At 50.7% G+C, this 26,302-nt stretch overlaps 2 long non-coding RNA genes, 10 other non-coding genes and 2 pseudogenes across 13 annotated transcripts; all 14 read right to left on the bottom strand.

Annotated features, from left to right (window-relative positions):
* Positions 1 to 1,940: 1,940 nt before the first annotated feature.
* Positions 1,941 to 2,104, bottom strand: LOC148415955 (U1 spliceosomal RNA). The gene has a single exon (XR_015867322.1). It is a non-coding gene; the product is annotated as a U1 spliceosomal RNA (small nuclear RNA).
* Positions 2,105 to 2,656: 552 nt separating this feature from the next.
* LOC148415954 (U2 spliceosomal RNA) lies at positions 2,657 to 2,847 on the bottom strand. The gene has a single exon (XR_015867338.1). It is a non-coding gene; the product is annotated as a U2 spliceosomal RNA (small nuclear RNA).
* Positions 2,848 to 4,333: 1,486 nt separating this feature from the next.
* Positions 4,334 to 4,497, bottom strand: LOC148415953 (U1 spliceosomal RNA). Its single transcript, XR_015867321.1, has one exon. It is a non-coding gene; the product is annotated as a U1 spliceosomal RNA (small nuclear RNA).
* A 549-nt stretch (positions 4,498 to 5,046) lies between these two features.
* LOC148415952 (U2 spliceosomal RNA) lies at positions 5,047 to 5,237 on the bottom strand. The gene has a single exon (XR_015867336.1). It is a non-coding gene; the product is annotated as a U2 spliceosomal RNA (small nuclear RNA).
* Positions 5,238 to 6,720: 1,483 nt separating this feature from the next.
* LOC148415951 (U1 spliceosomal RNA) lies at positions 6,721 to 6,884 on the bottom strand. The gene has a single exon (XR_015867320.1). It is a non-coding gene; the product is annotated as a U1 spliceosomal RNA (small nuclear RNA).
* A 552-nt stretch (positions 6,885 to 7,436) lies between these two features.
* On the bottom strand, positions 7,437 to 7,609 carry LOC148415950 (U2 spliceosomal RNA; annotated as a pseudogene).
* A 293-nt stretch (positions 7,610 to 7,902) lies between these two features.
* LOC148415949 (uncharacterized) lies at positions 7,903 to 10,179 on the bottom strand. The gene is made up of 3 exons (XR_015867118.1): positions 8,259 to 10,179; positions 8,040 to 8,173; positions 7,903 to 7,962 (listed from the first exon to the last, which is right to left on the bottom strand). It is a non-coding gene; the product is annotated as an uncharacterized LOC148415949 (long non-coding RNA).
* Positions 10,180 to 14,439: 4,260 nt separating this feature from the next.
* Positions 14,440 to 14,603, bottom strand: LOC148415948 (U1 spliceosomal RNA). Its single transcript, XR_015867319.1, has one exon. It is a non-coding gene; the product is annotated as a U1 spliceosomal RNA (small nuclear RNA).
* A 553-nt stretch (positions 14,604 to 15,156) lies between these two features.
* LOC148415947 (U2 spliceosomal RNA) lies at positions 15,157 to 15,347 on the bottom strand. Its single transcript, XR_015867335.1, has one exon. It is a non-coding gene; the product is annotated as a U2 spliceosomal RNA (small nuclear RNA).
* A 1,487-nt stretch (positions 15,348 to 16,834) lies between these two features.
* On the bottom strand, positions 16,835 to 16,998 carry LOC148415946 (U1 spliceosomal RNA). The gene has a single exon (XR_015867345.1). It is a non-coding gene; the product is annotated as a U1 spliceosomal RNA (small nuclear RNA).
* A 568-nt stretch (positions 16,999 to 17,566) lies between these two features.
* LOC148415945 (U2 spliceosomal RNA) lies at positions 17,567 to 17,757 on the bottom strand. The gene has a single exon (XR_015867340.1). It is a non-coding gene; the product is annotated as a U2 spliceosomal RNA (small nuclear RNA).
* A 1,371-nt stretch (positions 17,758 to 19,128) lies between these two features.
* On the bottom strand, positions 19,129 to 19,292 carry LOC148415944 (U1 spliceosomal RNA). Its single transcript, XR_015867343.1, has one exon. It is a non-coding gene; the product is annotated as a U1 spliceosomal RNA (small nuclear RNA).
* A 554-nt stretch (positions 19,293 to 19,846) lies between these two features.
* LOC148415943 (U2 spliceosomal RNA) lies at positions 19,847 to 20,022 on the bottom strand (annotated as a pseudogene).
* A 19-nt stretch (positions 20,023 to 20,041) lies between these two features.
* On the bottom strand, positions 20,042 to 24,242 carry LOC148415942 (uncharacterized). 2 transcript variants are annotated; one of them, XR_015867217.1, is made up of 3 exons: positions 20,672 to 24,242; positions 20,453 to 20,586; positions 20,042 to 20,375 (listed from the first exon to the last, which is right to left on the bottom strand). It is a non-coding gene; the product is annotated as an uncharacterized LOC148415942 (long non-coding RNA). The 2 variants fall into 2 exon arrangements; XR_015867218.1 differs by having other exon boundaries at positions 20,453 to 20,583.
* Between the last annotated feature and the right edge of the window lie 2,060 nt (positions 24,243 to 26,302).

Below are 26,302 nucleotides of genomic sequence, written 5' to 3'. Positions count from 1 at the left end.
AGAAAACATGGAAAATTGGCTTTTTGCATTTTCATATTTAGTCCAGAAATCTCTGAAAATGATTGCGCTACAAAAACTTACATCAAACCCTTTCTTCTGTGGAAGTGCAATTATACAATTTAAGTCCTCTGGCTTGAATCTTAGCGTTTGTTGTATAAACTTACGAGAAAAATCAAGCCTGGACATCCACAAAGTGTCACCCTCTACCTCTCGAAAGAGGAAGCGCACGCTGTGATGCCTCCGCATGCCTGCACCGGAGGGAGGCTTAGCGGAGGCACCCCCTATAAACAATATTCTCTTGACTTACCTCTGATGCTTCACTCACGAATGAAAACAAAGAGATTCGTTAGCTGTACGAATGTTACCTCCTAAAGTTGATTGCAGACCTATACCACAGCAGGTAGAGACCTTCCAACTATATGGAGGGGACCGCTATCTTAGCCAAAAGGCCGAGAAGCGATAGCCACAATCTGTCGGAGGAGATGGCTTCATTCCCGACGCTACGAGCTACGGTGACGGTGCCAAACGTCAAACGTCCTCAGCGCAAATATTCACCGGCCAAACATCAGCTACACACGTTTTAGGTGATAATGGGGGACACATGCATTGTTTTTTTTTCAGGCTATACATTGAACAAACGCCGAGCAATTGCTGGGCGCTGCGGACCTCGTGATCCACACTGGTCCAATAGACAAAGAGCTATAAATGCATCCCATTTACAAACATCACCATGTTCTTAGATGGCCAAACAAAGCGATGAGTGAGGTCCACAAATAACACACAAATGCGACTGTTGTAGCGTTGCGGCCACAAGTCATTTGATCAACACCTGACAAAAGACATGCAGGAAATTTAGAGTTGTGACGATCGCGAACGAACCGCTTCTTTGGAACGGCTCGTACACATGAACGATGGGAGCCGAGTTGCGGCTGGGGGGTGGGGGTGTTCTCTCTGTTGCCCCCCCCCTCCATGCTTGTTTCACACAGACGCATTGCACGGAAGTGAACTCCTCCTTTCCTCTGTGTCTACACGCCTTGCTCTTCCGCGAGAGGTGGCAGTTAAGGCCCACTGGTGTAATGGAGGGCATACGGCTGTGAGGGAAATCGTTTATTAAGTGGCCATCGTGACGTATTTATTTCTGGTCTAGAATAGCATGCACCGCTATCCATCCATGCGGTCCTTGTTCGTCTCGCCCCAGTCCTTTGATAAAGCCGCTGACGCAGGAAAGTGCGAACCGAAGCCTTGGCCCAGCGCCCGGCTGGCTCTTTCTGTTAAGTCTTGTAACGTGCAATGCTTTGCTGAATGAATAAAAAGCAAGCGGGGACGGCTGGGCTCTGAGGCGAACACGGGAGTGGAAGCCGAGCCCTCCCTTGCCGGCAAAGAACAGTCAATCTTGGTTGGTCTGAGTTACTGTTTAGCCTTTGGGCGTGCCTCAGTATTCTTTGCAAATTTCTCTGACAACGGCGTATACCCACTTTATTGAGAGCGAGCATTGCGTATGCCCACTTGTGACCCGCCACGCCCCCCCCCCCCCCCCGTCCCCGGCGCGCACCTTTCAGGGGTAACCAACTGCCCGATCGCATCTTCTCCGTCGCGGGACCGCTGGCAACGCGGGGGGGGGAGCAAGACACGCCTAAACACCGACAGGTGGAGGGAGGGAAGGAAGGCATGGCGGCGCCACGATGCCGATGCCGATGCGGGGGGCTGCCAGGCAGGGAAGCAAGACACGCCTAAACACCGACAGGTGGAGGGAGGGAAGGAAGGCATGGCGGCGCCACGATGCCGATGCCGATGCGGGGGGCTGCCAGGCAGGGAAGCAAGACACGCCTAAACACCGACAGGTGGAGGGAGGGAAGGAAGGCATGGCAGCGCCACGATGCCGATGCGGGGGGCTGCCAGGCAGGGCGCCTTGCTCAGAAGTTGTTTTAAACAGTCTCGTTCAGGGGAGAGCGCGAACGCAGTCCCCCACTACCAGAAATTATGCAGTCGAGATTCCCACATTTGGGGAATTCGCAGGGGTCAGCCCAACCGGAGTGCAATGGCTGAGCCTCACCCTGGGTGAACCACCTTCTTGATCATGGTATCTCCCCTGCCAGGTAAGTATGAGTTGTACACGCAGCCGACGCCAAAGTCTTTTGCGCAAACACCATCTTCAGTCATGGTTTTGGCGCTACGCGTGTGAAACTGGGAACACACACACACACACACACACACACACACACACACACCACACACACGCTTGACGTGGCAGCACGCACATACCAGTTGAGGCAGTACTTTTAGGATAATAAATTCGCTAAACCGCGGTCAAATGTGTCATTCAGAGCACATAGACCTTCCCATCATGCATTGCTTCTTCCATTTACTTTGTCGGTCATAAATGCATGGAGCAACAGAGTTAGCGCCGCTGACATCTACCGGTGTGCAGCGCACACTACACTCTCCAAAGACAACACTGTGGGGCTGCCGTCATAAATTCGACATAAGATAACTCTGTATTGAGGGTTGAGCTTCACGTTGGCACTTGCCTTTTAGGGTCAAGCCCGTACACAGCGATCCCGACTTGCAACTGGCACGCTCCTGAGTGGTCCGCAGGAGCGTGCTGGGAGACCGCCTAAATCCGATTCCGGTTTTTGATTGCTTTCACCAGTAAAGAGGGGGGTGCACCGTTCCTGGAGGTACTGCAATACCAGGTCGATGCGTGGAGTGGACGGAGCAAGCCCCTATTCCATCTCCCAGTTCCAAAAATCAATTTAATATATGGTCCCCGGATAGGGGACGTATCAGATATTAAACTGATAAGAACAGATACTACACTTGATCTTAGCCAAAAGGCCGAGAAGCGATAGCCACAATCTGTCGGAGGAGATGGCTTCATTCCCGACGCTACGAGCTACGGTGACGGTGCCAAACGTCAAACGTCCTCAGCGCAAATATTCACCGGCCAAACATCAGCTACACACGTTTTAGGTGATAATGGGGGACACATGCATTGTTTTTTTTTCAGGCTATACATTGAACAAACGCCGAGCAATTGCTGGGCGCTGCGGACCTCGTGATCCACACTGGTCCAATAGACAAAGAGCTATAAATGCATCCCATTTACAAACATCACCATGTTCTTAGATGGCCAAACAAAGCGATGAGTGAGGTCCACAAATAACACACAAATGCGACTGTTGTAGCGTTGCGGCCACAAGTCATTTGATCAACACCTGACAAAAGACATGCAGGAAATTTAGAGTTGTGACGATCGCGAACGAACCGCTTCTTTGGAACGGCTCGTACACATGAACGATGGGAGCCGAGTTGCGGCTGGGGGGTGGGGGTGTTCTCTCTGTTGCCCCCCCCCTCCATGCTTGTTTCACACAGACGCATTGCACGGAAGTGAACTCCTCCTTTCCTCTGTGTCTACACGCCTTGCTCTTCCGCGAGAGGTGGCAGTTAAGGCCCACTGGTGTAATGGAGGGCATACGGCTGTGAGGGAAATCGTTTATTAAGTGGCCATCGTGACGTATTTATTTCTGGTCTAGAATAGCATGCACCGCTATCCATCCATGCGGTCCTTGTTCGTCTCGCCCCAGTCCTTTGATAAAGCCGCTGACGCAGGAAAGTGCGAACCGAAGCCTTGGCCCAGCGCCCGGCTGGCTCTTTCTGTTAAGTCTTGTAACGTGCAATGCTTTGCTGAATGAATAAAAAGCAAGCGGGGACGGCTGGGCTCTGAGGCGAACACGGGAGTGGAAGCCGAGCCCTCCCTTGCCGGCAAAGAACAGTCAATCTTGGTTGGTCTGAGTTACTGTTTAGCCTTTGGGCGTGCCTCAGTATTCTTTGCAAATTTCTCTGACAACGGCGTATACCCACTTTATTGAGAGCGAGCATTGCGTATGCCCACTTGTGACCCGCCACGCCCCCCCCCCCCCCCCCCCCCGTCCCCGGCGCGCACCTTTCAGGGGTAACCAACTGCCCGATCGCATCTTCTCCGTCGCGGGACCGCTGGCAACGCGGGGGGGGGGGAGCAAGACACGCCTAAACACCGACAGGTGGAGGGAGGGAAGGAAGGCATGGCGGCGCCACGATGCCGATGCCGATGCGGGGGGCTGCCAGGCAGGGAAGCAAGACACGCCTAAACACCGACAGGTGGAGGGAGGGAAGGAAGGCATGGCGGCGCCACGATGCCGATGCCGATGCGGGGGGCTGCCAGGCAGGGAAGCAAGACACGCCTAAACACCGACAGGTGGAGGGAGGGAAGGAAGGCATGGCAGCGCCACGATGCCGATGCGGGGGGCTGCCAGGCAGGGCGCCTTGCTCAGAAGTTGTTTTAAACAGTCTCGTTCAGGGGAGAGCGCGAACGCAGTCCCCCACTACCAGAAATTATGCAGTCGAGATTCCCACATTTGGGGAATTCGCAGGGGTCAGCCCAACCGGAGTGCAATGGCTGAGCCTCACCCTGGGTGAACCACCTTCTTGATCATGGTATCTCCCCTGCCAGGTAAGTATGAGTTGTACACGCAGCCGACGCCAAAGTCTTTTGCGCAAACACCATCTTCAGTCATGGTTTTGGCGCTACGCGTGTGAAACTGGGAACACACACACACACACACACACACACACACACACACACACACGCGCTTGACGTGGCAGCACGCACATACCAGTTGAGGCAGTACTTTTAGGATAATAAATTCGCTAAACCGCGGTCAAATGTGTCATTCAGAGCACATAGACCTTCCCATCATGCATTGCTTCTTCCATTTACTTTGTCGGTCATAAATGCATGGAGCAACAGAGTTAGCGCCGCTGACATCTACCGGTGTGCAGCGCACACTACACTCTCCAAAGACAACACTGTGGGGCTGCCGTCATAAATTCGACATAAGATAACTCTGTATTGAGGGTTGAGCTTCACGTTGGCACTTGCCTTTTAGGGTCAAGCCCGTACACAGCGATCCCGACTTGCAACTGGCACGCTCCTGAGTGGTCCGCAGGAGCGTGCTGGGAGACCGCCTAAATCCGATTCCGGTTTTTGATTGCTTTCACCAGTAAAGAGGGGGGTGCACCGTTCCTGGAGGTACTGCAATACCAGGTCGATGCGTGGAGTGGACGGAGCAAGCCCCTATTCCATCTCCCAGTTCCAAAAATCAATTTAATATATGGTCCCCGGATAGGGGACGTATCAGATATTAAACTGATAAGAACAGATACTACACTTGATCTTAGCCAAAAGGCCGAGAAGCGATAGCCACAATCTGTCGGAGGAGATGGCTTCATTCCCGACGCTACGAGCTACGGTGACGGTGCCAAACGTCAAACGTCCTCAGCGCAAATATTCACCGGCCAAACATCAGCTACACACGTTTTAGGTGATAATGGGGGACACATGCATTGTTTTTTTTTCAGGCTATACATTGAACAAACGCCGAGCAATTGCTGGGCGCTGCGGACCTCGTGATCCACACTGGTCCAATAGACAAAGAGCTATAAATGCATCCCATTTACAAACATCACCATGTTCTTAGATGGCCAAACAAAGCGATGAGTGAGGTCCACAAATAACACACAAATGCGACTGTTGTAGCGTTGCGGCCACAAGTCATTTGATCAACACCTGACAAAAGACATGCAGGAAATTTAGAGTTGTGACGATCGCGAACGAACCGCTTCTTTGGAACGGCTCGTACACATGAACGATGGGAGCCGAGTTGCGGCTGGGGGGTGGGGGTGTTCTCTCTGTTGCCCCCCCCCTCCATGCTTGTTTTACACAGACGCATTGCACGGAAGTGAACTCCTCCTTTCCTCTGTGTCTACACGCCTTGCTCTTCCGCGAGAGGTGGCAGTTAAGGCCCACTGGTGTAATGGAGGGCATACGGCTGTGAGGGAAATCGTTTATTAAGTGGCCATCGTGACGTATTTATTTCTGGTCTAGAATAGCATGCACCGCTATCCATCCATGCGGTCCTTGTTCGTCTCGCCCCAGTCCTTTGATAAAGCCGCTGACGCAGGAAAGTGCGAACCGAAGCCTTGGCCCAGCGCCCGGCTGGCTCTTTCTGTTAAGTCTTGTAACGTGCAATGCTTTGCTGAATGAATAAAAAGCAAGCGGGGACGGCTGGGCTCTGAGGCGAACACGGGAGTGGAAGCCGAGCCCTCCCTTGCCGGCAAAGAACAGTCAATCTTGGTTGGTCTGAGTTACTGTTTAGCCTTTGGGCGTGCCTCAGTATTCTTTGCAAATTTCTCTGACAACGGCGTATACCCACTTTATTGAGAGCGAGCATTGCGTATGCCCACTTGTGACCCGCCACGCCCCCCCCCCCCCCCCCCGTCCCCGGCGCGCACCTTTCAGGGGTAACCAACTGCCCGATCGCATCTTCTCCGTCGCGGGACCGCTGGCAACGCGGGGGGGGGGGAGCAAGACACGCCTAAACACCGACAGGTGGAGGGAGGGAAGGAAGGCATGGCGGCGCCACGATGCCGATGCCGATGCGGGGGGCTGCCAGGCAGGGAAGCAAGACACGCCTAAACACCGACAGGTGGAGGGAGGGAAGGAAGGCATGGCGGCGCCACGATGCCGATGCCGATGCGGGGGGCTGCCAGGCAGGGAAGCAAGACACGCCTAAACACCGACAGGTGGAGGGAGGGAAGGAAGGCATGGCAGCGCCACGATGCCGATGCGGGGGGCTGCCAGGCAGGGCGCCTTGCTCAGAAGTTGTTTTAAACAGTCTCGTTCAGGGGAGAGCGCGAACGCAGTCCCCCACTACCAGAAATTATGCAGTCGAGATTCCCACATTTGGGGAATTCGCAGGGGTCAGCCCAACCGGAGTGCAATGGCTGAGCCTCACCCTGGGTGAACCACCTTCTTGATCATGGTATCTCCCCTGCCAGGTAAGTATGAGTTGTACACGCAGCCGACGCCAAAGTCTTTTGCGCAAACACCATCTTCAGTCATGGTTTTGGCGCTACGCGTGTGAAACTGGGAACACACACACACACACACACACACACACACACACACACCACACACACGCTTGACGTGGCAGCACGCACATACCAGTTGAGGCAGTACTTTTAGGATAATAAATTCGCTAAACCGCGGTCAAATGTGTCATTCAGAGCACATAGACCTTCCCATCATGCATTGCTTCTTCCATTTACTTTGTCGGTCATAAATGCATGGAGCAACAGAGTTAGCGCCGCTGACATCTACCGGTGTGCAGCGCACACTACACTCTCCAAAGACAACACTGTGGGGCTGCCGTCATAAATTCGACATAAGATAACTCTGTATTGAGGGTTGAGCTTCACGTTGGCACTTGCCTTTTAGGGTCAAGCCCGTACACAGCGATCCCGACTTGCAACTGGCACGCTCCTGAGTGGTCCGCAGGAGCGTGCTGGGAGACCGCCTAAATCCGATTCCGGTTTTTGATTGCTTTCACCAGTAAAGAGGGGGGTGCACCGTTCCTGGAGGTACTGCAATACCAGGTCGATGCGTGGAGTGGACGGAGCAAGCCCCTATTCCATCTCCCAGTTCCAAAAATCAATTTAATATATGGTCCCCGGATAGGGGACGTATCAGATATTAAACTGATAAGAACAGATTTTTTCTTTTTACAGTTTTTATTGTTACTGCAACAGGATGTCACATCTCACATTTCTCCAATATGGAGTACCACTTTACACATGATTATTACATGTTAGTTAAAAGGCTTTCAACAAGTGTATTCTGGAGCACTTTAGCCTTTGTTGTGCTGGAACAGGATGCTTTTCACCAGATAAAGACTTCACTCTACCCTTCCAAACAGGGTCCCGCCGGGTACCCCGTGGACGCCCGGAGGTCCTCACCTCTATTGCTCCTTCCCTCCTACCTCTCCCGGAGGGCCAGGCCGTTGCTGCCGCGACCTTCTCCGTGGTGCTCCGGTTCCCTCCTCCGGGTGGGCGCAGACGACGCTTCTTTGTGGCTGTCTCCTTGGCCTGCCGCGCGCAGCTGTGATAGTCTCTGCGGCCATTCGGAGCACAGCCACGGGGGGAGTCTGCCTGCGCCTCCTTACCAGCAAGTTTCTGGAGGCCCAGATGGCGTCTTTGATGGCGGCCAGGGTGAGCCACTGTCTCTCGAAGTCTTTTGGATGCTTTTCTCTCTGGCTGACCCCGTAGAGCACGAGTTGTGCATTTAGGGCCTCCCCTGCTGGCAAGTCCGGGAATTTTCTCAGGTGGCCGGCTGTCGCCCACAGGTCAACGGCAGCGCTGCACTCCCAGAGAAGATGCCTTACCGACTCCTGGGCGCCACAACCAGGTCGGGGGCAGGTGGGATTGGCTGCCATTCCTCGGGAGTGCATGACGGACCTGACCGGGAGAACCTCGTGGGCCACCATCCACGAGAGGTCCCGGAGTCTGTTCGGAAGGGCGGGGTGGTTGACGTTGCGCCATACTGTCGCGGGCTCGCCCGATGCGAGCCCGCGCACTGGGCACACTGTTTCCTGCTCCTGCACAACAGAAATGAGTAATTTATGATTCTTTAAAATGTTACTATGCTCTGATTCGATTTTATGGTGTTTTAAAAAGTTTCTGATGTATGAGTATGCAGGTGGTAAGATGAAAGCCACAGGAAGTCTTTGGTCAGAGGTGATCAGCTTGAGCCGCCGCAGGTATGCACCCATCCAGAACCGGGTCATCGCTTTCGTTTTCGGGGAGCTGGATGGTTCCAGGGCGTTTTGTAGATGGAGGGCTACATATCTGCTTCCTAGAAACAGGTGCAGGTCAGGCACACCCTTCCCTCCATTCGCTTTCTTTTTCTTCATTGTTTGCCGTTTTACTCTCTCCCACTTTGATCCCCAGATGAAATGGAAAACGGCTCGGTCAATGTCTAGAAGCACCTTCCTTGACGGGATAAAAACAGAGCTAGTTAATAAGAGCTGCGGTAAAATAATAGCTTTAATGATTAGAACCTTCCCCTCCATTGTCAGTTCCCTCAGTCCCCAGAATCCAAGTTTCTTCCTGACTTTCCCTATCACGTCGCCCCAGTTTGTTTTCCCTCCCCCTTCCCTATCAAATTTAATCCCCAAAATTTTCTGGTCTGTTTGTGTCACCGTCAGGGACAGTCCCGATTTTTCTGCCGCGGTCCATGGTCCGTAAAACTGTGCTTGGGACTTATTTCTATTTAGTTTCGCCCCAGATGCCCTCCCGTACCAATCGGTCAAATCAAGGGTCCTTGTCACGGATAAAAGGTCTGAGCACATAATATTAAAATCGTCCATATATAAAATACACTTGGCTGTGAGCCCGCCGCCCCCAGGTATGTTCACCCCCTTGATCATTTTATCTCGTCTCAAAATCTGTGCCAGCGGCTCAATACATAAAACATAGAGGAGGGCAGATAAGGGACAGCCCTGTCGGACTCCGCAGTTAATTTGGACCGCCTTTGTTACATTCCCATTAACCACTAACTTGCTGGTGACGTCCCTATACAGCAATCCCACCCACGTTACGAACCTATCTGGAAAACCCCATTTTTGCAGCACTTTAAAAAGGTACTGGTGCGAGACCCGATCAAAGGCTTTTTCAAAGTCTAAATTTAGGACTACTAGCCGCATGTTTCTGTCTCTCGCGTAACAGATGGTGTCTCGTAGCAGTATCAGGCTGTCCGTGATCTTCCTCCCCGGGACGGCACAGGTTTGATCGGGATCAATCAAGTCTTTTAAGACTGCGGTCATTCGTGTAGCTAAAAGTTTACTAAACAGTTTGCAATCCATGTTTAAAAGGGTGATGGGTCGCCAGTTGTTAAGGTCGGTGGTGTCGCCCTTCTTATGCAACAGTGTCACTATCCCTACTCTAAAGCTGTCTGGCAGTCTGCTCATTTTTTTAAAGTCATTAAAAACCGCAAGCAGGTCCGGTGCTAAAATGTCCCAGAAGGTTGTGTAAAATTCTAGATTGAGTCCGTCTTCGCCAGGTGACTTGGACTTTTTAAAACGTTTGACGCATTTATTTATTTCTTCTAGCGTGAAATCTTTTGTTAAAAGGTCTTCCTCTGTCACATTCTTATCGATAAAATTTAGAACCTCTGTCATTGTGCTCTCTTGGATTTCTTTTGTATCATATAATCTCTGGTAGTAGTCTTCAACCGCTGCACTTATTTCATTGTTTGTCTCTACAATAGTTCCATTTTCTTTTTTTACTTTAAAAATACCCCCACCCTTGCTCATGATTTTCCTGAAGAAGTAACGAGTACATTGTTCCCCTTCTTCTATTTCCCTTTCCTTGCTTCTCAATATGATGCCTCTGCTCTTGATGTCTGCTATGGACTTTAGTTCCTTTTTTATTTGTTTGATTTCAATGCTAAAATTGATCCCCTTTTGTGTCAATTTAAAATAACGCTGCAGTCTTTTTTGCAGTCCTAGCATGCATCGAGTTTCCTTTTTTTTCTTTTCCTTTCCTGCTCTTTTGAAAAAGGTCTGTGTTCTTACCTTGATCATCTCCCACCATTGTATCGGTGACTCAAAGCTATCTTGAAGGGTCCGCCACTCATCATAGTTTTCTCTGTATTGAGCTACCACAACCTCGTCTTCCAGGAGGGAGGAGTTCAGCTTCCACAGTCCTCTTCCAAAGGTCACGGCCGTAGAAAGTGAAAAGGTGGCTGATAGTAACAAGTGGTCGGAAAAGAAGACTGGGGTTAGGCCAGCCTCGACTGGCGGCCAACCCCGTGAGAAAACATAATCGATTCGGGAAGCTCTTTTGCCATCGCTACTGAACCATGTAAACCCCTCCTCCCTTGGATGTAATGTTCTAAAAGCATCATCTATCTTAAAAACGCGACACATGTCGTTCAATAAGACGGATGTTTTGTCAACTTTAAATTCCTCTCCTGCCCCTTTCCTATCTTTTCTGGTTAAAACGCAGTTAAAATCCCCCCCCATAATTAGTGGTATTCGGTTTAGCATGTGTGGTTGTAAATCTTCTAGTAGGTCATACCTGTCGTGTTTATCATTAAATCCATAAATATTTAAGAGGTTAAAATCTTGTCCCGCAAAGCTTAGCTTAGCTAGGATTGCTCGTCCATCCTTTAAAACTGTGCTGCCTTTTAAAACCATATGGGGATTCTTTATCAAGATGGCCACCCCATCATTTTTATTTTCATTTGACCCGCTCCACACTGATGGATGTGCCCATTTGTCCTCCCACTGTCTATAGTTGTTTAAAAAGGGCAAGCCACATTCTTGAATTAAGAAAACATCTGAATTGATGGTTTCTAAAAAGGATAAAACACTCTGAGCTCGCATTTGGGATTTCACACTTCTAACATTTATGGATGAGAAGGTGAGTCTTGCAGGCATGATTTAATAAGAATTTTAAAAGATTAAAACACGATAAAAGAGTCTTTAACAATGAGATAACAACCTGTTTTTTTTGGGGGGGGCAGAAACTGCTGCTATGCTATTTCCTCTGACTGTCGTTCCTCCTTCACCTGGACGCCCGGGGCAAACGCAAAGAGTTGGTCCAAGGGCGGTGTTTCCCTTTGGCGCATTCTTAAGTTCATTGTATTGCGGCTTTTAGGTGTCGATTGTAACACGATATTCAAAAAGGAGAGTTCATTAGGCGAGCTTGAGGGGAAGACTCTGGAGTCCTCGCTTTCAGAACTTCCAGGCCTTCCCCTCTTCTCTGAGGCCGACGGAGACTCTGAGGAGCATTGTGGTGCGGGGCGCTTTTTTTGAGCACATGGAAGTTCTAAATTTGAATCGTCGACCTCCTGTGGGCCGATTTCCTCCGAGTCGCTTGTGCTCAATTTTTCAAATATTTTCCCTTCTTCCGAATCCCCCGATGGTTGGTCCGGGGCTTGATCGTCTCCCTGTTCCTCCCCCTGTCCCTCCAGCGTGCGCTCCTCCCCACCCTGCTCTCTCGGGGCGTGCCCCTCCTCAATCTCTCCCATAGTTTGTCCCGCCCCCTGTTCCTCCTCCCCTGCTTCCTCTCCTCCAATAGTTGGCCTTGGAGGGAAATTCAAATTTCCAATTTGTTTGTTCTCATCATTTTCTTTTGGCTTTTCCTTTCCGGCTTTTACTTTGTTGGCAAAGGATTTTGGACAATTCCTGTAGAGGTGGTTTGTTTCTCCACAGAGATTGCACTTTCTGCCATTGGTGCATTCCTCAAAAGTATGCCCAATTATTCTACACTTCCCACAAATTACTTTGTCGCACGCTTCTACTAGGTGCCCATGCTCACCACACTTGCGGCAGAGCTTGGGCTGCCCTTGATAGTATATGTAGCCTCGGTTTTCTCCCAAGACTATCATTGCCGGGAGGTGTTTCAGGCCTTGGAAACCTTGGGGGTCCTGCCATTGTTGGATGGGGACCCTCCATGCGCAATTCCAGATGCCATCCTCATCCCTCACCTTGACAGCTTGGCCTTTAACCGTGCAGTAGCGACTAAGCCAAAAGCAGATATCATCTGAATTTATCGTTTCATTAAACATCCTAACTATTACAGTTTTTGCGGCGTTGTCTGTAAGCTTTTCAACAGAAAACATGGAAAATTGGCTTTTTGCATTTTCATATTTAGTCCAGAAATCTCTGAAAATGATTGCGCTACAAAAACTTACATCAAACCCTTTCTTCTGTGGAAGTGCAATTATACAATTTAAGTCCTCTGGCTTGAATCTTAGCGTTTGTTGTATAAACTTACGAGAAAAATCAAGCCTGGACATCCACAAAGTGTCACCCTCTACCTCTCGAAAGAGGAAGCGCACGCTGTGATGCCTCCGCATGCCTGCACCGGAGGGAGGCTTAGCGGAGGCACCCCCTATAAACAATATTCTCTTGACTTACCTCTGATGCTTCACTCACGAATGAAAACAAAGAGTTTCGTTAGCTGTACGAATGTTACCTCCTAAAGTTGATTGCAGACCTATACCACAGCAGGTAGAGACCTTCCAACTATATGGAGGGGACCGCTATCTTAGCCAAAAGGCCGAGAAGCGATAGCCACAATCTGTCGGAGGAGATGGCTTCATTCCCGACGCTACGAGCTACGGTGACGGTGCCAAACGTCAAACGTCCTCAGCGCAAATATTCACCGGCCAAACATCAGCTACACACGTTTTAGGTGATAATGGGGGACACATGCATTGTTTTTTTTTCAGGCTATACATTGAACAAACGCCGAGCAATTGCTGGGCGCTGCGGACCTCGTGATCCACACTGGTCCAATAGACAAAGAGCTATAAATGCATCCCATTTACAAACATCACCATGTTCTTAGATGGCCAAACAAAGCGATGAGTGAGGTCCACAAATAACACACAAATGCGACTGTTGTAGCGTTGCGGCCACAAGTCATTTGATCAACACCTGACAAAAGACATGCAGGAAATTTAGAGTTGTGACGATCGCGAACGAACCGCTTCTTTGGAACGGCTCGTACACATGAACGATGGGAGCCGAGTTGCGGCTGGGGGGTGGGGGTGTTCTCTCTGTTGCCCCCCCCCTCCATGCTTGTTTCACACAGACGCATTGCACGGAAGTGAACTCCTCCTTTCCTCTGTGTCTACACGCCTTGCTCTTCCGCGAGAGGTGGCAGTTAAGGCCCACTGGTGTAATGGAGGGCATACGGCTGTGAGGGAAATCGTTTATTAAGTGGCCATCGTGACGTATTTATTTCTGGTCTAGAATAGCATGCACCGCTATCCATCCATGCGGTCCTTGTTCGTCTCGCCCCAGTCCTTTGATAAAGCCGCTGACGCAGGAAAGTGCGAACCGAAGCCTTGGCCCAGCGCCCGGCTGGCTCTTTCTGTTAAGTCTTGTAACGTGCAATGCTTTGCTGAATGAATAAAAAGCAAGCGGGGACGGCTGGGCTCTGAGGCGAACACGGGAGTGGAAGCCGAGCCCTCCCTTGCCGGCAAAGAACAGTCAATCTTGGTTGGTCTGAGTTACTGTTTAGCCTTTGGGCGTGCCTCAGTATTCTTTGCAAATTTCTCTGACAACGGCGTATACCCACTTTATTGAGAGCGAGCATTGCGTATGCCCACTTGTGACCCGCCACGCCCCCCCCCCCCCCCCCCCCCCGTCCCCGGCGCGCACCTTTCAGGGGTAACCAACTGCCCGATCGCATCTTCTCCGTCGCGGGACCGCTGGCAACGCGGGGGGGGGAGCAAGACACGCCTAAACACCGACAGGTGGAGGGAGGGAAGGAAGGCATGGCGGCGCCACGATGCCGATGCCGATGCGGGGGGCTGCCAGGCAGGGAAGCAAGACACGCCTAAACACCGACAGGTGGAGGGAGGGAAGGAAGGCATGGCGGCGCCACGATGCCGATGCCGATGCGGGGGGCTGCCAGGCAGGGAAGCAAGACACGCCTAAACACCGACAGGTGGAGGGAGGGAAGGAAGGCATGGCAGCGCCACGATGCCGATGCGGGGGGCTGCCAGGCAGGGCGCCTTGCTCAGAAGTTGTTTTAAACAGTCTCGTTCAGGGGAGAGCGCGAACGCAGTCCCCCACTACCAGAAATTATGCAGTCGAGATTCCCACATTTGGGGAATTCGCAGGGGTCAGCCCAACCGGAGTGCAATGGCTGAGCCTCACCCTGGGTGAACCACCTTCTTGATCATGGTATCTCCCCTGCCAGGTAAGTATGAGTTGTACACGCAGCCGACGCCAAAGTCTTTTGCGCAAACACCATCTTCAGTCATGGTTTTGGCGCTACGCGTGTGAAACTGGGAACACACACACACACACACACACACACACACACACACACACACACACGCGCTTGACGTGGCAGCACGCACATACCAGTTGAGGCAGTACTTTTAGGATAATAAATTCGCTAAACCGCGGTCAAATGTGTCATTCAGAGCACATAGACCTTCCCATCATGCATTGCTTCTTCCATTTACTTTGTCGGTCATAAATGCATGGAGCAACAGAGTTAGCGCCGCTGACATCTACCGGTGTGCAGCGCACACTACACTCTCCAAAGACAACACTGTGGGGCTGCCGTCATAAATTCGACATAAGATAACTCTGTATTGAGGGTTGAGCTTCACGTTGGCACTTGCCTTTTAGGGTCAAGCCCGTACACAGCGATCCCGACTTGCAACTGGCACGCTCCTGAGTGGTCCGCAGGAGCGTGCTGGGAGACCGCCTAAATCCGATTCCGGTTTTTGATTGCTTTCACCAGTAAAGAGGGGGGTGCACCGTTCCTGGAGGTACTGCAATACCAGGTCGATGCGTGGAGTGGACGGAGCAAGCCCCTATTCCATCTCCCAGTTCCAAAAATCAATTTAATATATGGTCCCCGGATAGGGGACGTATCAGATATTAAACTGATAAGAACAGATACTACACTTGATCTTAGCCAAAAGGCCGAGAAGCGATAGCCACAATCTGTCGGAGGAGATGGCTTCATTCCCGACGCTACGAGCTACGGTGACGGTGCCAAACGTCAAACGTCCTCAGCGCAAATATTCACCGGCCAAACATCAGCTACACACGTTTTAGGTGATAATGGGGGACACATGCATTGTTTTTTTTTCAGGCTATACATTGAACAAACGCCGAGCAATTGCTGGGCGCTGCGGACCTCGTGATCCACACTGGTCCAATAGACAAAGAGCTATAAATGCATCCCATTTACAAACATCACCATGTTCTTAGATGGCCAAACAAAGCGATGAGTGAGGTCCACAAATAACACACAAATGCGACTGTTGTAGCGTTGCGGCCACAAGTCATTTGATCAACACCTGACAAAAGACATGCAGGAAATTTAGAGTTGTGACGATCGCGAACGAACCGCTTCTTTGGAACGGCTCGTACACATGAACGATGGGAGCCGAGTTGCGGCTGGGGGGTGGGGGTGTTCTCTCTGTTGCCCCCCCCCTCCATGCTTGTTTCACACAGACGCATTGCACGGAAGTGAACTCCTCCTTTCCTCTGTGTCTACACGCCTTGCTCTTCCGCGAGAGGTGGCAGTTAAGGCCCACTGGTGTAATGGAGGGCATACGGCTGTGAGGGAAATCGTTTATTAAGTGGCCATCGTGACGTATTTATTTCTGGTCTAGAATAGCATGCACCGCTATCCATCCATGCGGTCCTTGTTCGTCTCGCCCCAGTCCTTTGATAAAGCCGCTGACGCAGGAAAGTGCGAACCGAAGCCTTGGCCCAGCGCCCGGCTGGCTCTTTCTGTTAAGTCTTGTAACGTGCAATGCTTTGCTGAATGAATAAAAAGCAAGCGGGGACGGCTGGGCTCTGAGGCGAACACGGGAGTGGAAGCCGAGCCCTCCCTTGCCGGCAAAGAACAGTCAATCTTGGTTGGTCTGAGTTACTGTTTAGCCTTTGGGCGTGCCTCAGTATTCTTTGCAAATTTCTCTGACAACGGCGTATACCCACTTTATTGAGAGCGAGCATTGCGTATGCCCACTTGTGACCCGCCACGCCCCCCCCCCCCCCCCCCCCCCCCGTCCCCGGCGCGCACCTTTCAGGGGTAACCAACTGCCCGATCGCATCTTCTCCGTCGCGGGACCGCTGGCAACGCGGGGGGGGGAGCAAGACACGCCTAAACACCGACAGGTGGAGGGAGGGAAGGAAGGCATGGCGGCGCCACGATGCCGATGCCGATGCGGGGGGCTGCCAGGCAGGGAAGCAAGACACGCCTAAACACCGACAGGTGGAGGGAGGGAAGGAAGGCATGGCGGCGCCACGATGCCGATGCCGATGCGGGGGGCTGCCAGGCAGGGAAGCAAGACACGCCTAAACACCGACAGGTGGAGGGAGGGAAGGAAGGCATGGCAGCGCCACGATGCCGATGCGGGGGGCTGCCAGGCAGGGCGCCTTGCTCAGAAGTTGTTTTAAACAGTCTCGTTCAGGGGAGAGCGCGAACGCAGTCCCCCACTACCAGAAATTATGCAGTCGAGATTCCCACATTTGGGGAATTCGCAGGGGTCAGCCCAACCGGAGTGCAATGGCTGAGCCTCACCCTGGGTGAACCACCTTCTTGATCATGGTATCTCCCCTGCCAGGTAAGTATGAGTTGTACACGCAGCCGACGCCAAAGTCTTTTGCGCAAACACCATCTTCAGTCATGGTTTTGGCGCTACGCGTGTGAAACTGGGAACACACACACACACACACACACACACACACACACACACACACACACACACACACCACACACACGCTTGACGTGGCAGCACGCACATACCAGTTGAGGCAGTACTTTTAGGATAATAAATTCGCTAAACCGCGGTCAAATGTGTCATTCAGAGCACATAGACCTTCCCATCATGCATTGCTTCTTCCATTTACTTTGTCGGTCATAAATGCATGGAGCAACAGAGTTAGCGCCGCTGACATCTACCGGTGTGCAGCGCACACTACACTCTCCAAAGACAACACTGTGGGGCTGCCGTCATAAATTCGACATTAGATAACTCTGTATTGAGGGTTGAGCTTCACGTTGGCACTTGCCTTTTAGGGTCAAGCCCGTACACAGCGATCCCGACTTGCAACTGGCACGCTCCTGAGTGGTCCGCAGGAGCGTGCTGGGAGACCGCCTAAATCCGATTCCGGTTTTTGATTGCTTTCACCAGTAAAGAGGGGGGTGCACCATTCCTGGAGGTACTGCAATACCAGGTCGATGCGTGGAGTGGACGGAGCAAGCCCCTATTCCATCTCCCAGTTCCAAAAATCAATTTAATATATGGTCCCCGGATAGGGGACGTATCAGATATTAAACTGATAAGAACAGATACTACACTTGATCTTAGCCAAAAGGCCGAGAAGCGATAGCCACAATCTGTCGGAGGAGATGGCTTCATTCCCGACGCTACGAGCTACGGTGACGGTGCCAAACGTCAAACGTCCTCAGCGCAAATATTCACCGGCCAAACATCAGCTACACACTTTTTAGGTGATAATGGGGGACACATGCATTGTTTTTTTTTCAGGCTATACATTGAACAAACGCCGAGCAATTGCTGGGCGCTGCGGACCTCGTGATCCACACTGGTCCAATAGACAAAGAGCTATAAATGCATCCCATTTACAAACATCACCATGTTCTTAGATGGCCAAACAAAGCGATGAGTGAGGTCCACAAATAACACACAAATGCGACTGTTGTAGCGTTGCGGCCACAAGTCATTTGATCAACACCTGACAAAAGACATGCAGGAAATTTAGAGTTGTGACGATCGCGAACGAACCGCTTCTTTGGAACGGCTCGTACACATGAACGATGGGAGCCGAGTTGCGGCTGGGGGGTGGGGGTGTTCTCTCTGTTGCCCCCCCCCTCCATGCTTGTTTCACACAGACGCATTGCACGGAAGTGAACTCCTCCTTTCCTCTGTGTCTACACGCCTTGCTCTTCCGCGAGAGGTGGCAGTTAAGGCCCACTGGTGTAATGGAGGGCATACGGCTGTGAGGGAAATCGTTTATTAAGTGGCCATCGTGACGTATTTATTTCTGGTCTAGAATAGCATGCACCGCTATCCATCCATGCGGTCCTTGTTCGTCTCGCCCCAGTCCTTTGATAAAGCCGCTGACGCAGGAAAGTGCGAACCGAAGCCTTGGCCCAGCGCCCGGCTGGCTCTTTCTGTTAAGTCTTGTAACGTGCAATGCTTTGCTGAATGAATAAAAAGCAAGCGGGGACGGCTGGGCTCTGAGGCGAACACGGGAGTGGAAGCCGAGCCCTCCCTTGCCGGCAAAGAACAGTCAATCTTGGTTGGTCTGAGTTACTGTTTAGCCTTTGGGCGTGCCTCAGTATTCTTTGCAAATTTCTCTGACAACGGCGTATACCCACTTTATTGAGAGCGAGCATTGCGTATGCCCACTTGTGACCCGCCACGCCCCCCCCCCCGTCCCCGGCGCGCACCTTTCAGGGGTAACCAACTGCCCGATCGCATCTTCTCCGTCGCGGGACCGCTGGCAACGCGGGGGGGGGAGCAAGACACGCCTAAACACCGACAGGTGGAGGGAGGGAAGGAAGGCATGGCGGCGCCACGATGCCGATGCGGGGGGCTGCCAGGCAGGGAAGCAAGACACGCCTAAACACCGACAGGTGGAGGGAGGGAAGGAAGGCATGGCAGCGCCACGATGCCGATGCGGGGGGCTGCCAGGCAGGGCGCCTTGCTCAGAAGTTGTTTTAAACAGTCTCGTTCAGGGGAGAGCGCGAACGCAGTCCCCCACTACCAGAAATTATGCAGTCGAGATTCCCACATTTGGGGAATTCGCAGGGGTCAGCCCAACCGGAGTGCAATGGCTGAGCCTCACCCTGGGTGAACCACCTTCTTGATCATGGTATCTCCCCTGCCAGGTAAGTATGAGTTGTACACGCAGCCGACGCCAAAGTCTTTTGCGCAAACACCATCTTCAGTCATGGTTTTGGCGCTACGCGTGTGAAACTGGGAACACACACACACACACACACACACACACACACACACACACCACACACACGCTTGACGTGGCAGCACGCACATACCAGTTGAGGCAGTACTTTTAGGATAATAAATTCGCTAAACCGCGGTCAAATGTGTCATTCAGAGCACATAGACCTTCCCATCATGCATTGCTTCTTCCATTTACTTTGTCGGTCATAAATGCATGGAGCAACAGAGTTAGCGCCGCTGACATCTACCGGTGTGCAGCGCACACTACACTCTCCAAAGACAACACTGTGGGGCTGCCGTCATAAATTCGACATAAGATAACTCTGTATTGAGGGTTGAGCTTCACGTTGGCACTTGCCTTTTAGGGTCAAGCCCGTACACAGCGATCCCGACTTGCAACTGGCACGCTCCTGAGTGGTCCGCAGGAGCGTGCTGGGAGACCGCCTAAATCCGATTCCGGTTTTTGATTGCTTTCACCAGTAAAGAGGGGGGTGCACCGTTCCTGGAGGTACTGCAATACCAGGTCGATGCGTGGAGTGGACGGAGCAAGCCCCTATTCCATCTCCCAGTTCCAAAAATCAATTTAATATATGGTCCCCGGATAGGGGACGTATCAGATATTAAACTGATAAGAACAGATTCTCTTTTCTTTTTACAGTTTTTATTGTTACTGCAACAGGATGTCACATCTCACATTTCTCCAATATGGAGTACCACTTTACACATGATTATTACATGTTAGTTAAAAGGCTTTCAACAAGTGTATTCTGGAGCACTTTAGCCTTCGTTGTGCTGGAACAGGATGCTTTTCACCAGATAAAGACTTCACTCTACCCTTCCAAACAGGGCCCCGCCGGGTACCCCGTGGACGCCCGGAGGTCCTCACCTCTATTGCTCCTTCCCTCCTACCTCTCCCGGAGGGCCAGGCCGTTGCTGCCGCGACCTTCTCCGTGGAGCTCCGGTTCCCTCCTCCGGGTGGGCGCAGACGACGCTTCTTTGTGGCTGTCTCCTTGGCCTGCCGCGCGCAGCTGTGATAGTCTCTGCGGCCATTCGGAGCACAGCCACGGGGGGAGTCTGCCTGCGCCTCCTTACCAGCAAGTTTCTGGAGGCCCAGATGGCGTCTTTGATGGCGGCCAGGGTGAGCCACTGTCTCTCGAAGTCTTTTGGATGCTTTTCTCTCTGGCTGACCCCGTAGAGCACGAGTTGTGCATTTAGGGCCTCCCCTGCTGGCAAGTCCGGGAATTTTCTCAGGTGGCCGGCTGTCGCCCACAGGTCAACGGCAGCGCTGCACTCCCAGAGAAGATGCCTTACCGACTCCTGGGCGCCACAACCAGGTCGGGGGCAGGTGGGATTGGCTGCCATTCCTCGGGAGTGCATGACGGACCTGACCGGGAGAACCTCGTGGGCCACCATCCACGAGAGGTCCCGGAGTCTGTTCGGAAGGGCGGGGTGGTTGACGTTGCGCCATACTGTCGCGGGTTCGCCCGATGCGAGCCCGCGCACTGGGCACACTGTTTCCTGCTCCTGCACAACAGAAATGAGTAATTTATGATTCTTTAAAATGTTACTATGCTCTGATTCGATTTTATGGTGTTTTAAAAAGTTTCTGATGTATGAGTATGCAGGTGGTAAGATGAAAGCCACAGGAAGTCTTTGGTCAGAGGTGATCAGCTTGAGCCGCCGCAGGTATGCACCCATCCAGAACCGGGTCATCGCTTTCGTTTTCGGGGAGCTGGATGGTTCCAGGGCGTTTTGTAGATGGAGGGCTACATATCTGCTTCCTAGAAACAGGTGCAGGTCAGGCACACCCTTCCCTCCATTCGCTTTCTTTTTCTTCATTGTTTGCCGTTTTACTCTCTCCCACTTTGATCCCCAGATGAAATGGAAAACGGCTCGGTCAATGTCTAGAAGCACCTTCCTTGACGGGATAAAAACAGAGCTAGTTAATAAGAGCTGCGGTAAAATAATAGCTTTAATGATTAGAACCTTCCCCTCCATTGTCAGTTCCCTCAGTCCCCAGAATCCAAGTTTCTTCCTGACTTTCCCTATCACGTCGCCCCAGTTTGTTTTCCCTCCCCCTTCCCTATCAAATTTAATCCCCAAAATTTTCTGGTCTGTTTGTGTCACCGTCAGGGACAGTCCCGATTTTTCTGCCGCGGTCCATGGTCCGTAAAACTGTGCTTGGGACTTATTTCTATTTAGTTTCGCCCCAGATGCCCTCCCGTACCAATCGGTCAAATCAAGGGTCCTTGTCACGGATAAAAGGTCTGAGCACATAATATTAAAATCGTCCATATATAAAATACACTTGGCTGTGAGCCCGCCGCCCCCAGGTATGTTCACCCCCTTGATCATTTTATCTCGTCTCAAAATCTGTGCCAGCGGCTCAATACATAAAACATAGAGGAGGGCAGATAAGGGACAGCCCTGTCGGACTCCGCAGTTAATTTGGACCGCCTTTGTTACATTCCCATTAACCACTAACTTGCTGGTGACGTCCCTATACAGCAATCCCACCCACGTTACGAACCTATCTGGAAAACCCCATTTTTGCAGCACTTTAAAAAGGTACTGGTGCGAGACCCGATCAAAGGCTTTTTCAAAGTCTAAATTTAGGACTACTAGCCGCATGTTTCTGTCTCTCGCGTAACAGATGGTGTCTCGTAGCAGTATCAGGCTGTCCGTGATCTTCCTCCCCGGGACGGCACAGGTTTGATCGGGATCAATCAAGTCTTTTAAGACTGCGGTCATTCGTGTAGCTAAAAGTTTACTAAACAGTTTGCAATCCATGTTTAAAAGGGTGATGGGTCGCCAGTTGTTAAGGTCGGTGGTGTCGCCCTTCTTATGCAACAGTGTCACTATCCCTACTCTAAAGCTGTCTGGCAGTCTGCTCATTTTTTTAAAGTCATTAAAAACCGCAAGCAGGTCCGGTGCTAAAATGTCCCAGAAGGTTGTGTAAAATTCTAGATTGAGTCCGTCTTCGCCAGGTGACTTGGACTTTTTAAAACGTTTGACGCATTTATTTATTTCTTCTAGCGTGAAATCTTTTGTTAAAAGGTCTTCCTCTGTCACATTCTTATCGATAAAATTTAGAACCTCTGTCATTGTGCTCTCTTGGATTTCTTTTGTATCATATAATCTCTGGTAGTAGTCTTCAACCGCTGCACTTATTTCATTGTTTGTCTCTACAATAGTTCCATTTTCTTTTTTTACTTTAAAAATACCCCCACCCTTGCTCATAATTTTCCTGAAGAAGTAACGAGTACATTGTTCCCCTTCTTCTATTTCCCTTTCCTTGCTTCTCAATATGATGCCTCTGCTCTTGATGTCTGCTATGGACTTTAGTTCCTTTTTTATTTGTTTGATTTCAATGCTAAAATTGATCCCCTTTTGTGTCAATTTAAAATAACGCTGCAGTCTTTTTTGCAGTCCTAGCATGCATCGAGTTTCCTTTTTTTTCTTTTCCTTTCCTGCTCTTTTGAAAAAGGTCTGTGTTCTTACCTTGATCATCTCCCACCATTGTATCGGTGACTCAAAGCTATCTTGAAGGGTCCGCCACTCATCATAGTTTTCTCTGTATTGAGCTACCACAACCTCGTCTTCCAGGAGGGAGGAGTTCAGCTTCCACAGTCCTCTTCCAAAGGTCACGGCCGTAGAAAGTGAAAAGGTGGCTGATAGTAACAAGTGGTCGGAAAAGAAGACTGGGGTTAGGCCAGCCTCGACTGGCGGCCAACCCCGTGAGAAAACATAATCGATTCGGGAAGCTCTTTTGCCATCGCTACTGAACCATGTAAACCCCTCCTCCCTTGGATGTAATGTTCTAAAAGCATCATCTATCTTAAAAACGCGACACATGTCGTTCAATAAGACGGATGTTTTGTCAACTTTAAATTCCTCTCCTGCCCCTTTCCTATCTTTTCTGGTTAAAACGCAGTTAAAATCCCCCCCCATAATTAGTGGTATTCGGTTTAGCATGTGTGGTTGTAAATCTTCTAGTAGGTCATACCTGTCGTGTTTATCATTAAATCCATAAATATTTAAGAGGTTAAAATCTTGTCCCGCAAAGCTTAGCTTAGCTAGGATTGCTCGTCCATCCTTTAAAACTGTGCTGCCTTTTAAAACCATATGGGGATTCTTTATCAAGATGGCCACCCCATCATTTTTATTTTCATTTGACCCGCTCCACACTGATGGATGTGCCCATTTGTCCTCCCACTGTCTATAGTTGTTTGAAAAGGGCAAGCCACATTCTTGAATTAAGAAAACATCTGAATTGATGGTTTCTAAAAAGGATAAAACACTCTGAGCTCGCATTTGGGATTTCACACTTCTAACATTTATGGATGAGAAGGTGAGTCTTGCAGGCATGATTTAATAAGAATTTTAAAAGATTAAAACACGATAAAAGAGTCTTTAACAATGAGATAACAACCTGTTTTTTTTTGGGGGGGGCAAAAACTGCTGCTATGCTATTTCCTCTGACTGTCGTTCCTCCTTCACCTGGACGCCCGGGGCAAAAGCAAAGAGTTGGTCCAAGGGCGGTGTTTCCCTTTGGCGCATTCTTAAGTTCATTGTATTGCGGCTTTTAGGTGTCGATTGTAACACGATATTCAAAAAGGAGAGTTCATTAGGCGAGCTTGAGGGGAAGACTCTGGAGTCCTCGCTTTCAGAACTTCCAGGCCTTCCCCTCTTCTCTGAGGCCGACGGAGACTCTGAGGAGCATTGTGGTGCGGGGCGCTTTTTTTGAGCACATGGAAGTTCTAAATTTGAATCGTCGACCTCCTGTGGGCCGATTTCCTCCGAGTCGCTTGTGCTCAATTTTTCAAATATTTTCCCTTCTTCCGAATCCCCCGATGGTTGGTCCGGGGCTTGATCGTCTCCCTGTTCCTCCCCCTGTCCCTCCAGCGTGCGCTCCTCCCCACCCTGCTCTCTCGGGGCGTGCCCCTCCTCAATCTCTCCCATAGTTTGTCCCGCCCCCTGTTCCTCCTCCCCTGCTTCCTCTCCTCCAATAGTTGGCCTTGGAGGGAAATTCAAATTTCCAATTTGTTTGTTCTCATCATTTTCTTTTGGCTTTTCCTTTCCGGCTTTTACTTTGTTGGCAAAGGATTTTGGACAATTCCTGTAGAGGTGGTTTGTTTCTCCACAGAGATTGCACTTTCTGCCATTGGTGCATTCCTCAAAAGTATGCCCAATTATTCTACACTTCCCACAAATTACTTTGTCGCACGCTTCTACTAGGTGCCCATGCTCACCACACTTGCGGCAGAGCTTGGGCTGCCCTTGATAGTATATGTAGCCTCGGTTTTCTCCCAAGACTATCATTGCCGGGAGGTGTTTCAGGCCTTGGAAACCTTGGGGGTCCTGCCATTGTTGGATGGGGACCCTCCATGCGCAATTCCAGATGCCATCCTCATCCCTCACCTTGACAGCTTGGCCTTTAACCGTGCAGTAGCGACTAAGCCAAAAGCAGATATCATCTGAATTTATCGTTTCATTAAACATCCTAACTATTACAGTTTTTGCGGCGTTGTCTGTAAGCTTTTCAACAGAAAACATGGAAAATTGGCTTTTTGCATTTTCATATTTAGTCCAGAAATCTCTGAAAATGATTGCGCTACAAAAACTTACATCAAACCCTTTCTTCTGTGGAAGTGCAATTATACAATTTAAGTCCTCTGGCTTGAATCTTAGCGTTTGTTGTATAAACTTACGAGAAAAATCAAGCCTGGACATCCACAAAGTGTCACCCTCTACCTCTCGAAAGAGGAAGCGCACGCTGTGATGCCTCCGCATGCCTGCACCGGAGGGAGGCTTAGCGGAGGCACCCCCTATAAACAATATTCTCTTGACTTACCTCTGATGCTTCACTCACGAATGAAAACAAAGAGATTCGTTAGCTGTACGAATGTTACCTCCTAAAGTTGATTGCAGACCTATACCACAGCAGGTAGAGACCTTCCAACTATATGGAGGGGACCGCTATCTTAGCCAAAAGGCCGAGAAGCGATAGCCACAATCTGTCGGAGGAGATGGCTTCATTCCCGACGCTACGAGCTACGGTGACGGTGCCAAACGTCAAACGTCCTCAGCGCAAATATTCACCGGCCAAACATCAGCTACACACGTTTTAGGTGATAATGGGGGACACATGCATTGTTTTTTTTTCAGGCTATACATTGAACAAACGCCGAGCAATTGCTGGGCGCTGCGGACCTCGTGATCCACACTGGTCCAATAGACAAAGAGCTATAAATGCATCCCATTTACAAACATCACCATGTTCTTAGATGGCCAAACAAAGCGATGAGTGAGGTCCACAAATAACACACAAATGCGACTGTTGTAGCGTTGCGGCCACAAGTCATTTGATCAACACCTGACAAAAGACATGCAGGAAATTTAGAGTTGTGACGATCGCGAACGAACCGCTTCTTTGGAACGGCTCGTACACATGAACGATGGGAGCCGAGTTGCGGCTGGGGGGTGGGGGTGTTCTCTCTGTTGCCCCCCCCCTCCATGCTTGTTTCACACAGACGCATTGCACGGAAGTGAACTCCTCCTTTCCTCTGTGTCTACACGCCTTGCTCTTCCGCGAGAGGTGGCAGTTAAGGCCCACTGGTGTAATGGAGGGCATACGGCTGTGAGGGAAATCGTTTATTAAGTGGCCATCGTGACGTATTTATTTCTGGTCTAGAATAGCATGCACCGCTATCCATCCATGCGGTCCTTGTTCGTCTCGCCCCAGTCCTTTGATAAAGCCGCTGACGCAGGAAAGTGCGAACCGAAGCCTTGGCCCAGCGCCCGGCTGGCTCTTTCTGTTAAGTCTTGTAACGTGCAATGCTTTGCTGAATGAATAAAAAGCAAGCGGGGACGGCTGGGCTCTGAGGCGAACACGGGAGTGGAAGCCGAGCCCTCCCTTGCCGGCAAAGAACAGTCAATCTT

This window comes from Hippichthys cyanospilos, chromosome 11 (assembly GCF_059441005.1).
Source record: "Hippichthys cyanospilos isolate Australia breed blue-spotted pipefish chromosome 11, RoL_Hcya_1.0, whole genome shotgun sequence".
In the NCBI taxonomy this organism is placed as follows: domain Eukaryota; kingdom Metazoa; phylum Chordata; class Actinopteri; order Syngnathiformes; family Syngnathidae; genus Hippichthys; species Hippichthys cyanospilos.
The sequence above is the reverse complement of the archived record's forward strand: the minus strand, read 5'-3'. Positions and strand labels throughout refer to the sequence as shown.